The following is a 14,596-nucleotide window of genomic DNA, read 5'->3' on the forward strand; positions in this document are numbered from 1 at the left end:
CCAGCATTGATGCTTGTTGGGTCAAAGTAGAATACTTTGTCAACTAAGCCCCAGTTCTGCAGAAATGCTGCATATTACAAAAAACGTTTTAATATTTAGAGAATGTATTTCATGGATAATGTTAAAAGAGTATATAAAACAGCTTTTTTATAATGTAATTAGTTTCTGTTAGAGGAAATGACAATTCTATTTGATTATTTTAGTCCTATTCCAATACACCCTATTCAGCAATGATGCAAATTTGATCTTCTTTGAGCTATCTCTAAATATTGTTGAAATGTTTTAACATTTCAACATTTTCTCCCATTCAGTTTCTAATGTATTTGAACTAAATGAGTGGGTAGGCTCAAAAAATGTTCATCTTAGAAATTTTGGAACACCCTATTACACACTGTCAAAACTCAGATGATAAAAACAGAAAAAAATAGGGGAAAAATGAACACACTCACAAATACAACGATAACAACAACAAAGGGGGGGGGGGGATCCATGATCGAATGGAAAATCTCAAGCTTGCTCTTCCAAAATTTCGCCATTTAATCGCAATTACGGTTTTTAGTACCTTGAAATAAAATTAATGATTTATGAACACCCGAAATCCTGCTTCCATTGTAATTAAAACTTTTGTTGTAAGTCAAGGCGCACATATAAATCTTGCAGGGGAAGAGGGGGGGCGCACCTAAGTCTATGTACGCCATGAGCGATGTAAGGCTCAAAATTTAGCCTTGGGCATCGGCTGCTGGTGCTATTAAAAGGAAAAATTGGCTGATTAGCATTGTAAAACATCCAAATGCCGATTTCTTTCCGTTGTTTTTCGGGGGAAAAAATCCCTCCTCCCTTCCCCAACTTCTGTTTGTATTCGTATGTAAAAATATGCAAAAAGGTAGTTGACTTTAAAAAGATTTTCCAAGTGTACAAATTAGCGCGACAAGAGTCTTAGCATTAATTGTATGAATTAAGGACCTTGAAAATAGCAAATGCTTGTATCAAACGAAAAAAGAATCTTTTTATTTTCATTTCAAAATAGTTGCTAGCTCTGCATGCAGATGTCGCCACGAGAATAAGCTATTCCAGCGGTTCCCAACCTTATACCAATTGCAAACTAGAGATGAGATGGGCTCATTCCGGACCCGACAGCCCGAGCCCGGGCCCGTACCGAAGCGGGCTCTAGAACCGAAAATAGGTTTCGGGCACAGATATTCAATCGCCAATCTCCATACAAATTCAAAGCAAATAAAATTTTTCCTACTATGAGAAACTGAAAGGAGCATTTAAATCAGTTCAATCGATGTCAAATTCCCCCCCCCCCCCTCCCCCCCCAAAAAATAAATAAATTAACGCTTATTTACAGTGTTTTTTTGCGATTACTATTGCAATAAGTCATACAGTAATGCATTAGAAGTGGAGCATTTTAAGAAAATTTAGAAACTTCTGTTAATGAAGAACATATGACGTAACATTTTTTACTAACAGAGAGATCATGTCAGACTGTAGAAGGCTCAGTTTTTGATACAGGAAAGTTTCCTTCGGGCTCGGATTTTGGTCGGAGACAGTATCACTCGGGCTCGGGCGGGGTCGAACTCATAACCCCTTCCAATATCCGAAAGAAGTTGGCGAATCCCTTACGTAAAGGAAAAAAAAAAAAGCCACGCACAGTTAAAAATTGGGATTATGTTTTCACATATAACAAGAAGGAAAACATAAGCAGGCCCAGACCTGCGTACCAGCAGTGCGGGGGGGGGGGGGGCACGTCCTTAGGGGGCTAGAGGTGCGACATCGATGGCAAAACATCGATGTTAGAAATAAAAACATCGATGTTATTGATACATCGACCAAAAAAACATCAATGTTTCCAAACATCGATGTTTTATCAATGTATAACATACATTTTTGAATATACTACACTAATTTAAGCAATACAGAAGAATACGTACCCAACGAATATATTGAAAATACTGAAACTCAAATCATGAATATAATTTAATAAGAATAATTTCGCAACATCTTGGTATTATAATAGGACAAAAATTGGTAACAAGACAAGCACCGATTAATACAAACTAGTTATAGTAATAAAAAAAATATTGTCAAACTGAATGAAACAAAGTAAATTTACATCAAAATAGAATCTAAGAAAAAAAATGTATGATAGCACTTACCGTCAGTTGAATGATGAGAAAAAGTTGTGCTAATTATTTAAAAATACTAAGTTAATTCTAACAGTTATTTTTAAGAGCAAGAAATATGTATTGCACTGTTAGTTACTAATTTAACACATATTGTAAGTAATAGACGGACGACTTGTTGGGGGAAATCGATAAGTAACCCTGAATATTGCTGTTGACAGTTTGGAGAAAAAGAAGTTTGTTGACTTTGTTTCTCTAGAAGCGCATTTCTCTTTTCGCAGACTATCCCACCACTCAGGGGAACTATCTCTTTCCGATGGAACAAAAGTTGTCATCACTATCAAATACTTTAAAGCAACTTTTACTAGTTCTGAATTTTTAAAGTTATTATTTTCACCGTTTAATATCCTTTCGTTTAAGAACTGGAGCCTTGAAATAGACTGCAAGTTCTGGCACGAGACTACCAGTGTCAGGTTCTTCCAATAGCTTTGACCTCTTCCTCACTCTCTAGTTAATCTTCCACTATCTTGTAGTGATCTTCCCGAAAATCATTCTCTACACGAAAAAAAAAAAAAAAAAAAAAGATTGATCTTATAAAATAGGTTCAAAAAATGATTTTCTTTCTTTCTTCTTCTTCTTTTTTTTTTTTTTTTTGGCAATTCCATAAGTAAATTTAATTACCTAGCGAGAAAATTGGAGCAAATTTTATGATAATTTTCCATTAAATGCAAAAACATCAACATCGAAAAAACATCGAAACCAAAACATCGATGGTCCAAAAACATCGAAAGCAAAACATCGAAGTTAAAAACATCGATGTTTCCAAAACATCGACATCGATGTCGCACCCCTATTATGGGCCCAACGGCCCAAAAGATTGCAAAATAAATAAATAAAAAACTCCACAAAAACTTATTAACGTTGCAAATATACACTACCTACTGGCCTCTGGGGAGGGGTCAAAATTCATACGTCCGTGCCTGCGCAAAATACAGAAATTTGTTGTGCTTCATTCCAGTTTGGAAAAACGCCCTTAAAATGAGAAATTTGTGGAATCAAGAAGCTCATAGTTCGGCTCAAATATTAACGGTATAACTAAAAGTTCAAAGCGAAATGAAATAGTACACATATTGAAAAATAATAGCAACACTTTTAAGTAACTAATTATTACTACAAGAGCATTTTTTGCCAACAAAAAGTATTTTTAAGCACACTTTTTACGTCAAATTTTCTGCACAAATTTCATGCATCCCTTTTCAGCACACAGTGCAAATTAAATTGCATTTTTTTTATAAATTTTATTGCTACGTCACACTGCTGCAAGCTTCACGCAGGAAAATGTTCTTTACTTCATCTTTTCACCCTTCCTATGGTCTTTTTAGGTTGCTAGTCATTTCTTCTCTTTTTCAGTAATAACCTGGAAGTAAATTGTAGTTGATTAGTCCAGTAACCTAGTATATCGTAACTCGTAAGTTGCATCAAATGGGGGTAGTAGGTTTCATGTTTTTTTTTTCTTGTATGGGATGTGACCAAGATGCAAAATCCAAGTTTTCGACCTCGGCAACCTCCCGGAACACTTTTGAAAATCGCCAAAACTGCTGAATTTTCGTACTTTTTTCGTACTTTTCCCAAATTGACCATGAAAGAGCACTTTTTAATAAACATCATTACTTATACATTTAAACTAGATTAAATTTGCTACAATTTGACACCAGAATGAGCTTGTTAGCCCTAATTGGTTTCGAGATACAGCTTTTCAAAGTTTCGCAAGTTCTCCAAACTTGGAAATTTTCAATAAATTTCCTTTTTTCATCATACATGCAGCTGATACAAAGAAGCTGTGCGACTGGTTCTTAAGAACCCTCTATTTTCTGAAGTGGATGTTGTTATGACCTTAAACAGTGGGCTTGTAGGAAAGAAAAGTCAACTGTTATATGGCCAGGGATATTGGGAAGAAAGCAATGTTTAAGATTGTAGGGGAAAATTTCCAAGACGTCAAATTCGAGCGTAAAACAAAAGTTGTGTCTCTTTCCTCTACTCTTTGTACTATTACTGATGGCAGTACGGAAGTGACTATCGACCCACTTACACTGTTTCACGGGATATGCGTTTTGAAGTAGTCCGAAGAAGAATTGAAGAGCTTCTTCACATACGAGCTTTCGCCATTCCCGATGTCTCTATCACTTAAGAAGGAATGAGGAAGGACAATAAGTCATTTTTCTATGCAGCTTTCCAACCAGTCAATATTGATGAGTTACATAGGAAAACTACATTTGTGGATGTAGATGGTTGTCATCTCCTTCACAAAGTTGTATGGCCCAAGCAATCCTCGTTTCAGTTGATAGCTGCGCGATATTTAAAATATCTCGAGGCACAGTACGGTCAGAACATAGCTATGGTATTTGATGGTTACCTAAGAGAACCTGGTCAAATAAGCACTAGGAGCTCTGAACGCAATCGCCGAGCTCAAACACATATTGTTCTCCGGAGGTTATATTTGAGGAAACAACTACTCCTAATGTTTCGCAAGAAATTTTTTATCCAGTAATAAAATCAAATTGAGATTCACCTAACTGCTGAAAATGAAATTTGAAGCCAAAAACATTGAGGTTTTTCAGGCTGAAGAGTACAGGCTAATAATAACTACAGCTGTAAGAAAGGCCTCTGACTTTCAGATCATGGTTATTGCAGGAGATGAGACTTGTTGGGAATCCTTACTGGTCTCAGAGGTCCCACACGACTAGGTACCATAAACCTTAAGAAGTGTGGAAGAGGCAAAAAGCCAGATGTGCTCTATTCAACCACCTTAGCAACAGCAGGGCAATCAACTCGTCGCTTTCACTCACGTTTTCAGTGACTGTGACTCCACCTCGTGTTTCTTCGGCCAAGGGGAACTCAAGTTGCTTGAAATACTGCAGAGGCATGGAGAGCTTAAAGAGAAAGCTGCAGTTTTCTCTTATTTAGCTGTAACATCCGACTAAGTAGTTGAAGCCGGGGAGAAAATTATCATTGAACAGTATGGTGGAGATAGGTCCAGTCAAACCCGAAACGACCTGCGCTACCAACCCCTTACGAAGTCTTCAGCCACGACCAACTCCAACCTGGCCAGGGCGGTCATTCCAAGCTCGTTAGCTTGCGAGATCGAGATTTTCGCTCACGTGATCGGTTGTGACGTAGAAATGTCACAAAGTAGTATTCTAATCTACTCAAACTTAGCTTGCGGCTAGGTTCGAGTAGATTAGAATACTACTTTGTGATATTTCTACGTCACCACCGATCACGTGAGCGAGAATCTCGATCTCGCAGGCTGACGAGCTTGGAATGACCGCCCAGACTTGTTCCCACGCAAGATGCTACAAAGCAACATTTGCTTTGTAAATACCACCATGTGCAACAGTGACTCAGTTACAAAAAGAATCCACTCAAATGGGGATGGGTTACTATAGCCCAAGGACTTTTTTCAAAGATGATGTCGAGAGAAGTAGCCCCCGAAAACCTGCTGAAAATGATTTTCTGCTGTTGTAAAAAGGGATGTTAAAATGTTTGCAGCTGCAGGAAGGCAGGTTTGAAGTTCTCAATCGTCTGCAGAGCTGGCCAGTCCTGAGAAAACCTGCCTGAAATTGCCATAGACGTTAATGTAATTGTTCATGATTGAGACGACCTCGGCGACGAGATGTATAGGCTACTTGACTCTCCAGTTAGCCAACTCACCAGAAATGCTATTGAACTAGTCGAGGAACGATTTCAGGTATACTAACACTCGTTTTAATTGTTTTCTATTAATTAATACTTTTCAAAATGTGGGTCACATTTATATTAGGTGTTCTTGGTAGAGAATTGATAGTGTGGTAGGAAAAAAAAAATATTTCGCAATGACACTGATTAAAAAAAAAAAAAAAGGCTATTGCATGCTAGTTCTGAGAATGCCATAAATTTTTTGGGATAGTCTACAATTAAGTATTTTCATTCCCTTTCAGGATGTCCAAGACGAGGGAAATGACACTGAAGGAGACCAATTGGCAAATTAACTTGGCCCTGGTCCATGGGCGCCCATATGCAAAATTGGGGAGGGGGGGTCAGATATTTTCCCCATGGTTTAGCAGGATATTTCATGGAAACCGATTTCAGTACAGATTAGAGTTATTAAAATTTCTCATTTTCAAAATCTTATTCATAAATGGCTGGAGAAGAAATGTTTTAACATTTCTGAAAAGAAAAAAGTACTAAATGCAAGGAAGTTCTAATTTGTAAAGGGGGGTGATCCCCCACTTGCCCCCCCATACGTGCACCCATGCCCTGGTCCTTCAAAAAGGATGAAAGACCTTTGACTCTTATTTCTCCTTTTTTTTCAATTAACACTTCTTGTATACACAAAATATAAATGTGTGTAAAATAAATTTTATATTTGAATATCAGTTCTCTGGTTGTGAATAGTGACCCCCCCCCCTCAAACTTTTACCCTTCCCTCAAACCCTTCAAAATGTTAAATTGGATGAATGTTTACTTAACTAACTCATATTATACAGGTTATTGAAGATATAAAGACAACTGCATGTATGATAAAAAAAGGAAATTGATTGAAAATTTTCAAATTTGGAGAATTTTTGAAATTTTGAAAAGCTGTATCTCGAAAACTATTAGAGCTACAAAGAACATTTCGGTGTCATTTTGCATCTTGGTCACATCCCATACCAGAAAAAAACATGAAACCTACTATCCCCATTTGATGCAACTTAGGCTCCCCTTTTCAGAACAAGGTTACTGGACTATATGTATGGTGAATATTTTTGTACAACTTTGTATACTTTTGTAAAAAAAAAAAAATCGTAAGGGAGTCCCTGCTCTTCCTTCCACTCTGACGTAACCAAACATTTTCTAAAATTGCAGTGTTTGAAGTCAAATTTTTGAAAATACCGATTGGAAGGGAACTGGAACCTCTTCTTTCGATTCTTTTCTCATTAGACAATATAGTAGGGACCAATCAATTACGAAACATTTCAGGGGAATTCCTCTGATGCCTCCCTTCTCTCTTGTCCTTCCTATGTTGTCAGTATAGAAGCCTAAAGAAGTTTCTTTTAAGACTCGTTACTATTAGTATTCTTTTTTCGACGCATATAAAAAATGTGTCAGTGTTGACCTTATTTTTAATATTTTTAACCGACTTAAAAAGGAGGCGGTTATCAGTTCATACCGTATGTATGTTTTTTTTTGTTTGTCCACTCACAGCGTCTCACCTACTGAACCGATTTTGATGATTCTTTTTTTAATGGATAGGGGATGGCTCAACTTAGGTCCCATTACTTTGTTTGACCATATTTGTCCTTTAGAAAAAAAGTTATGGGCAAAAAACAATAAGTTTCATGCAATTTCCCTATTAAATGATTAAATTTAAAACCCATTGTTATGAAAGTTTGGTGCCATTTGACAGTAACATTAATAGTAATTGTAATGATAATTTTGAATGAAGGCTTCTCTGAAGCAAGCATCAAGTTTCTTCTGGGGGATATTTCGATAATAATCGGGAATCTGGCGCTGTAGTCTCATTTTTGGCGTAAATAACTTTGTTTTGGTAACCTTGCTGATTTATAGTAACCCTACGTGAATTATCAAAATCTTCCCTTCTTCAGTGCTATTGCTCCATAGTGGGGGTAAACCTAACCTGGAAGCGAGGTGATGCAGTGATTAGGATCTGCTTAGCCTTCACAATGCTACTAGGTTAGGTTTGCTTCAACTACAGTAGTATTTTTATCGTTATCATCTATGCCAATAACAAATGATGGGGGCTAAGTAAGAAAATACAGAATTGCATCATGAGCAACTTAAATGCTGTGAAATGTAAATTAGTTAGGAAAAACGTAATACTTAAATGGTTATAATTAAATTAACTACACATTAATTCCAAAGAGGAACAAAAATAAGTTTTTAGTGCCAATCGTTTCAAGTTTAACGAGTGTTTATAGTTTTTTTTTTTTTTTTAGTATGGAGCATTTTTATGAAAAAAATAAGGTGAAGTATCGTGGTGGTAACTTCTTACTATTTCTGAAATACCTACATTTACACTAAAAAGAAAGAAATAAAAAAATTTTGGAAAAAAAATAGAACCGACTTCAAATTTGCTCTAAAAAGTGAAAAATAATTTTATTCTTTAAACACCATCGATAATGCTCTTAAACATAATTTTTGAAGTTGGCGCAAAAACGATAGATAAAATCATGCACAGCCATAACTCAACTACAACTATAAATTTAACCAGGCCCAGTTTCTTCACTATCACATAAAGTATTCATTGATGACAACATATTTGAATAACGATATAAATGTTTCGTTCGTAACTTTGGATGCTTTTCTGAAAAAAATATGAACGAAGCATGGTTACACTGGATTTTATGTTTAGTTTTTGCGCCAACTTCAAAAATTATGTTTAAGAGCATTATCGATGGTGTTTAAAGAATAAAATTATTTTTCACTTTTTAGAGCAAATTTGAAGTCGGTTCTATTTTTTTTCCAAAATTTTTTTATTTTCTTTTTAACTTTAAAACTTCGTTTAGAAACTTGAAAAATGGGAACTATCTCCGTTCATGTCTTTGTTGCTCGACCTTGGAAAAAGCGAGATCCGGAACTGTTAAATTTAACTTTTTTAACTTACATTGGTGGGCCAAAGTATGATTTTGCCAACTGGGCCAAAGTCAGATACTAGAAAGTCGATGTTGGTAGAGAAGAAAGTAGGCTCGTTTAATTCCGGACGGAACTTCTTGTTTAATTTTGGAGGGAGAAAATGATTTCTAATTAAGAGTAGAAAGTGTTTAGATTTAACAGAAGTTAGGTGCGTAAAGAGCTGTGACCTCAGTCTTAACAATTTAGAGCGTTAAACTCCAGAAGTAGATTATCTTGAGTATCTTAATGTAATTATACCGTCAAAACCGTCATTATATGGTTGAAATAGAATGTGTGGGTCGCAGCCAGTTCTTTTATAATGTGTATGTTCATCCAGTTTTTCTTTCTATTCTATCAAAGTATACACGTTTTCCTTTTCCGATTTTCAGCTACAGGAAAAATGAAAAAATTGTTTATTTCAGGGATTGTCAAAGTGGGTGCCGGGTGCCGCGGCACCCTAGGGGGCGTAGGGAGAGGTGGGGGTAACGTGAAATATCCACAACATCAAAATGTATAACATAATAGATATTGACTAGGGTGCCGCAAGAAAATTCAAAATTCTAATTCTTCAAAGGGTGCCTCAAATCGGAAAAGTTTGGGAATCTCTGGTTTATTTAACTGTATGCTTAGGTTTTTCTAAGCTTTATAATGCAAAAATAAAAATTTTTCAAAAAGAAAATTTAGCGAAGTATTTTGATTTTTGCATTACTTAAAAGGAACTTATTCTTGATAATACTGATCAAGATCTTTTTTAACCCACGACGCAAAAAAAGAAAGTGTATATATATAAGTTTGACGTGAAGACATGGACGGAGTTAGACTTTTGCATCAGGGGGGAGCTAGGCCTAAGTCCCCCTCCAAAAAGTGCTAAAACTTAAAGATGAAAACAACAATGTTATATATATTTAGGGGGGTGGGATATCTTATACGAGAATTTTTCAAAATTCAAGACTTAAAAACAGTTTTTTTCTAGTGTTAAGAGAAGAAGATGGGAGAGAGGGTATTCAGAGAGGGAAATTTTTAAATTTATCAAGAAATTTGCAACTGAAGCAAGTTTTAATGATGTTAAAGGAAAAGGATGGAGTTCTATCCTATTTATTTTTTTTCAAAACTGAAGTTAGTTTAGGTAATCTCTTATGACGTATTGAGTTCAAGTGCTCTTCTGAGGAATTCTGACATTAAACTCTGAAAAACGCTATTGCAGGTCACCTTTGTTGACGCTAAAAAACATTCAGAGGGGAGGGGGTATCTAACACGGAAATTTTTCAAAATTCAAGACTTAATACGGTTTTAGTCAAACATTGCTAATGCTTAGAGAAGAAAATAGGGAAGGGGATATTCTGGGCCATCCGCGCGGAGAAATTTTTAAAATTGCCGTCAAAATTGCAAGTTTCGGTGATATTAGATGAAACGCATGGAGTTCTCCCCTAATTTTTTTTTCAAAACTGAAGTTAATTTCAGTTAATCTCTCATAACGTAAGTAGCTAAAGTGCTTTTCCGAGAAATTTCGACATCAAACTCTGAAAATCGCAACTGTCGGTTATTTTTCCTGACACTGAGAGAGGGAATGGCGTTCCTTTCAATTTTTTTTTAATTGAAGTCAATGTTAGACTATCTTTGATGACTTCAGGAAATCTTGTGGCTCTCTCCAGAAATTTTTATATTGAAGTGCTAAAAATGAAATTTTAGGTTGTATCCGATAATCACAGAGGAAGCGGGAGTGGTTTCACTCCCGATGTGTTTCTCGAAGCTGAAGTCAATTTAATGCTATCATTGGAAGAAAGGGTTTGGGGGTTCTCCCACGGAAGTTGCTGAAAACGAAATTTTAAGCTGTTGTTGGGGATGTTAAAGGAAGGGGTAAGATTAAGGGACACTTTCAAGTAATGTCACCTAACGCCCACAAAAGATAAGCCATTGTTTGGTCATGGAGGTTTGGGATTTTCTCCCGATTTTTTTTTTTGAAACTGAAATTAATTTTAAGGTATCTTTGGTAGGAAAAGTGGGGTTTGCTCCCGAGAACTTTTTCGGAACTTAAGATTAAAAATTGAAACTTTAAAACATCTTTTTAGACCAGGACTCCTACAGACCTTGAATGTCACTGAAAGTGAGAGAATTTTAAATAAGATCGGCGAAATAGTAATTTCATTAATTTTGGGTAAAATCAGGTAAAAATTGATTCTCCTATGTATCATCAGCCCAATTGATTTACTTTTCTTACTATGTCACTTATTGCAATTTTAGCACGGAATTATGTGCAGCAAACTCCCGATTATCCACGGCGTAGGATGGCATGGTAACCGCGGATAAACTGCAAATTAAGTAAAAAGCCGATACTAATGTATGCAATAGCCTTAGAAAGATCAATCGCACTCGCATACATTCAAAATATAGCTAAAATAAAGTGTACAAAAAATGTATGTAAAAGCTAAAAAAAGGATCACTTATTATTGCAAATGGATTACACACATACGCCAGCAAATGGTGCAAACAAATTAACTGAAACAGAGCTATCAAGCATAGGGGAGGGGAGGGAAGTTTTTTTGAACAAGACTGGTCTGGTCACACGATTACGCGCGTTAGTAGTGTAGATCTAAAATCAGAAAGTTACAGTTTACAGCAGTAAATAGTATAGATTTGAAAATCAGGTCTCAACTAGTCCGGTTTCGGTGACCATGGAAAGTCTAATGTCATTGGAAGGGAGGGGAAAGAAAGAAATGTTAAAATATGTGTGTTTATCTACAATCAGTTCATCGCCAAAATATTTCCTTTTTTTTTTAAAAATGTTTGGAAGGCCGCAGATAGTCCACACCACGGATAAGCCGTCCATGGATAATTGGGAGTTGACTGTATTCAGAAATTTATTATTACTTACATTCCAATGCTTATTTTGTTTAAATATTTTTAAATATTCAGTATCCTACTTGAAAACACTAACTTAGATAGTATAAAAGATGCAAAATAATTTTATTTCCCTGTACACCAAAGTTTTTTTTTTTTTTGCCACTTTTCTCAATACTAAATGTATATATACACAGAACAGAATTAGTATATCAGTAATATCAATTAGTGGAAATGTTTAAGTAAAAATTTTAATATATTTTATTTAATATTTATGAAAATATGCACACACATGTGACGAATTGTAAAAATTCCTAAAAAAGAAAAAAGTTTAGAATCTCAATCCCCCCCCCCCCCCCCAAAAAAAAGTAAAGCAAATTTTTGCCAAATTGGATTAAATTTTCAAAAATCACAACTTTATTAAACATAATGGTTGATTCATGACTAGTCTAATTTAGATAATTTTTGTTGTTTTGAACACAGACAGCTACTGGCAATTTTCTTTTTAATAGTGAAAGTTTTGTGCATATTTATTTCTGATTACCGTTTAAAAGAAAAAAAATAACATGGATTCCATATATCTTTTAATAAATAGCATTTTTTAAATGTTTTCTTAGAATCAAAGTGACCAGGGGTAAATAATGTAATAACATGGATTCCGTATATCTTTAAATGTATAGCATTTTTTACATGTTTTCTTAGAATTAAAGTGACCAGGGGTAAATAATGTAAGTCTAATTCATGCCTAAATGTTTCTTCAGGGAAAGTTATTGTGCACATAACTCATGAAAATATTAAGAAAAACGTGAGTTAAGTTGTTAGATTTACATCAATTACCACTCATTTGCTCTCAAAACCAGCCCTAGCAAAATTCTGTACTTTTTCTCTCTCTCTTTTGTTTTCATTTTTTTTTTTGCTGGCGCTAAAAGGCTTATGGCTTTTAGTTGTCGTTTTTTTTGTCCCCCCCCCCACTTTTCAGTCTCAGTTACTGCCTCTGAAGATAACTACTATTGTATTTATGCACATCACTTACAAAATTGTAAACGGACAACGATGTTTACAAGGACAAAGTTGTTTCGACAATGCTTGATTTTATAATCTCTGATAAGTTGAAACATCAGCTTGATAATTTTTACTTCTTTTTCGATTGATAGAGACGTTAATTAACGCTGATCTGAGCTGGGTTCCTTTGATAGTAGTTCTGCTAAAATATTCCAACTCAAATCCACGCAATAGGGCGTCTATTTTTCACAGAAATCCCCTAAAAGAAGTAAATATTTTCAAGGCCATGCTTTATCTTATCAGAGCCAAACTATAGCAACTCTTGTTTGCAATCTGTGCTGAAGTAGATTCGTCCGAATATGAGAGTCAACTATCAGTGCTAAGGTAATCTAAAAGTTTAGGTGCGTTTTCAAGATGTTTTTGGAGCAGATAAAGTTCCAGCAAACGAACGATTTTAAGAGGAGTCACACTGCAGGCTTAGCTGCTCTGCTTGTTAAGTCTTATCGTCATATAGCTGCTACGCAAAATGCACGTAGATGTGTTCACTGTGCATAAAAATGAGATTGCGCGGATGATGAATGGTGAATGAAATAATACTACACTACCGCACGCACGGATCGACGCATTTAAAAAGAAGCGGATGACGAGAATCACAATCATCTATTTTCGATATTGTGCGGACCGGTCCACAGTGGGGCGAAAACGGCAAAAAGCGCTTAAAAGTGTTTTTAACCTCTCTAGTTTGTTAGTTTACACAGGCATGTAATTAACGAGTTTTTTTACCCGAATGCGCTTGTGCGACGCAAAGGAGGTTAATGTGTTTATCAGTCTGTGTATGTATGTCTGTTCCTATGGCTAAACGCCTTGGTCAATTTTGGTAATTCTTACGTCAATCGATTTGTTTTAACTTGGTAGTGTCACTAAACACATGACAGTAATCAAAAGTACCACTTCAAAAACTAGTTGTAGTTGCCATTTTGTCAGTTTAAGATCGGCGCACGCTGGGTGTCGCACGCTACCTACATGAGACAAATGCAGGTAGTTTTCGCTGCCTGAATTTTTTTTTTTCGATTTGTTTAGGCTCAGGGTCCAAAGTTCGCAGGTTTACGCAGCTAATTCCTTAACAGGGTCTTTCTACAGACCGTTGATGACTAAATAATATTAGTTTTAAAGAATACATAAGAGTGCATTTTTTTGTAGTGTTTTGAAAGAAAAAAAAACCCCTTGAATTCTCTAGCTTTCGGTGCTGATCAAAACCGATTTTCGGACTGAATATTCGATTATTTATTTTTTTTCCTTCCTATTACTATCGTTGGACCCGAGAGAAATTAAATATACCGGTTTTTAATAATAATAATAATAAAAAATATAGACTGCTTCAAAGCAAATTTTTTAAATTCCCGCACTAATGGTTTTTCACCGTCTAAAGGCTCTCTTCAGCGTTGTAGTGAACGAAGAGCTCTAAAATCCCAGTTCTGATTGCCTAAGAGTATGCCTGTGCAATTTGTTTTAATCATCAATTGATTGAATATAGGAAAAAACGAGCTGATGTGTGCCTCACATGACTTCCTTTTACTTCAATTTAATATCATTTCCCCATTTTTCTAAATATCACCAACAGTGACCAAACTGAAACCAAATTAAAAAAAAAAAATCTCCAAATTTGTCTCCAAGTTGGCGACAAAACTTGGCAACCAAAAGACTGGCGATATATCGCCAAGTGTCAGAAAAATTATAGCACAACTTAAGTTTACATCGAAATTATCAATGATTTCCCCCAAAAAGGAGCAATAGATCCCCTTTAGGAACATCCGAATGCAACCAAAATTAAAGGTGCACAACACCCTACTAGAAGTCCACGCACCAAATTTCCACTTTCTAGGACATACCGTTTTTGAGTTATGCGAGATACATACGCACATACACACATACATACGTACATATGGACATCACGAGAAAACTCGTTGTAATTAACT

Source organism: Uloborus diversus, chromosome 2 (assembly GCF_026930045.1).
Source record: "Uloborus diversus isolate 005 chromosome 2, Udiv.v.3.1, whole genome shotgun sequence".
In the NCBI taxonomy this organism is placed as follows: domain Eukaryota; kingdom Metazoa; phylum Arthropoda; class Arachnida; order Araneae; family Uloboridae; genus Uloborus; species Uloborus diversus.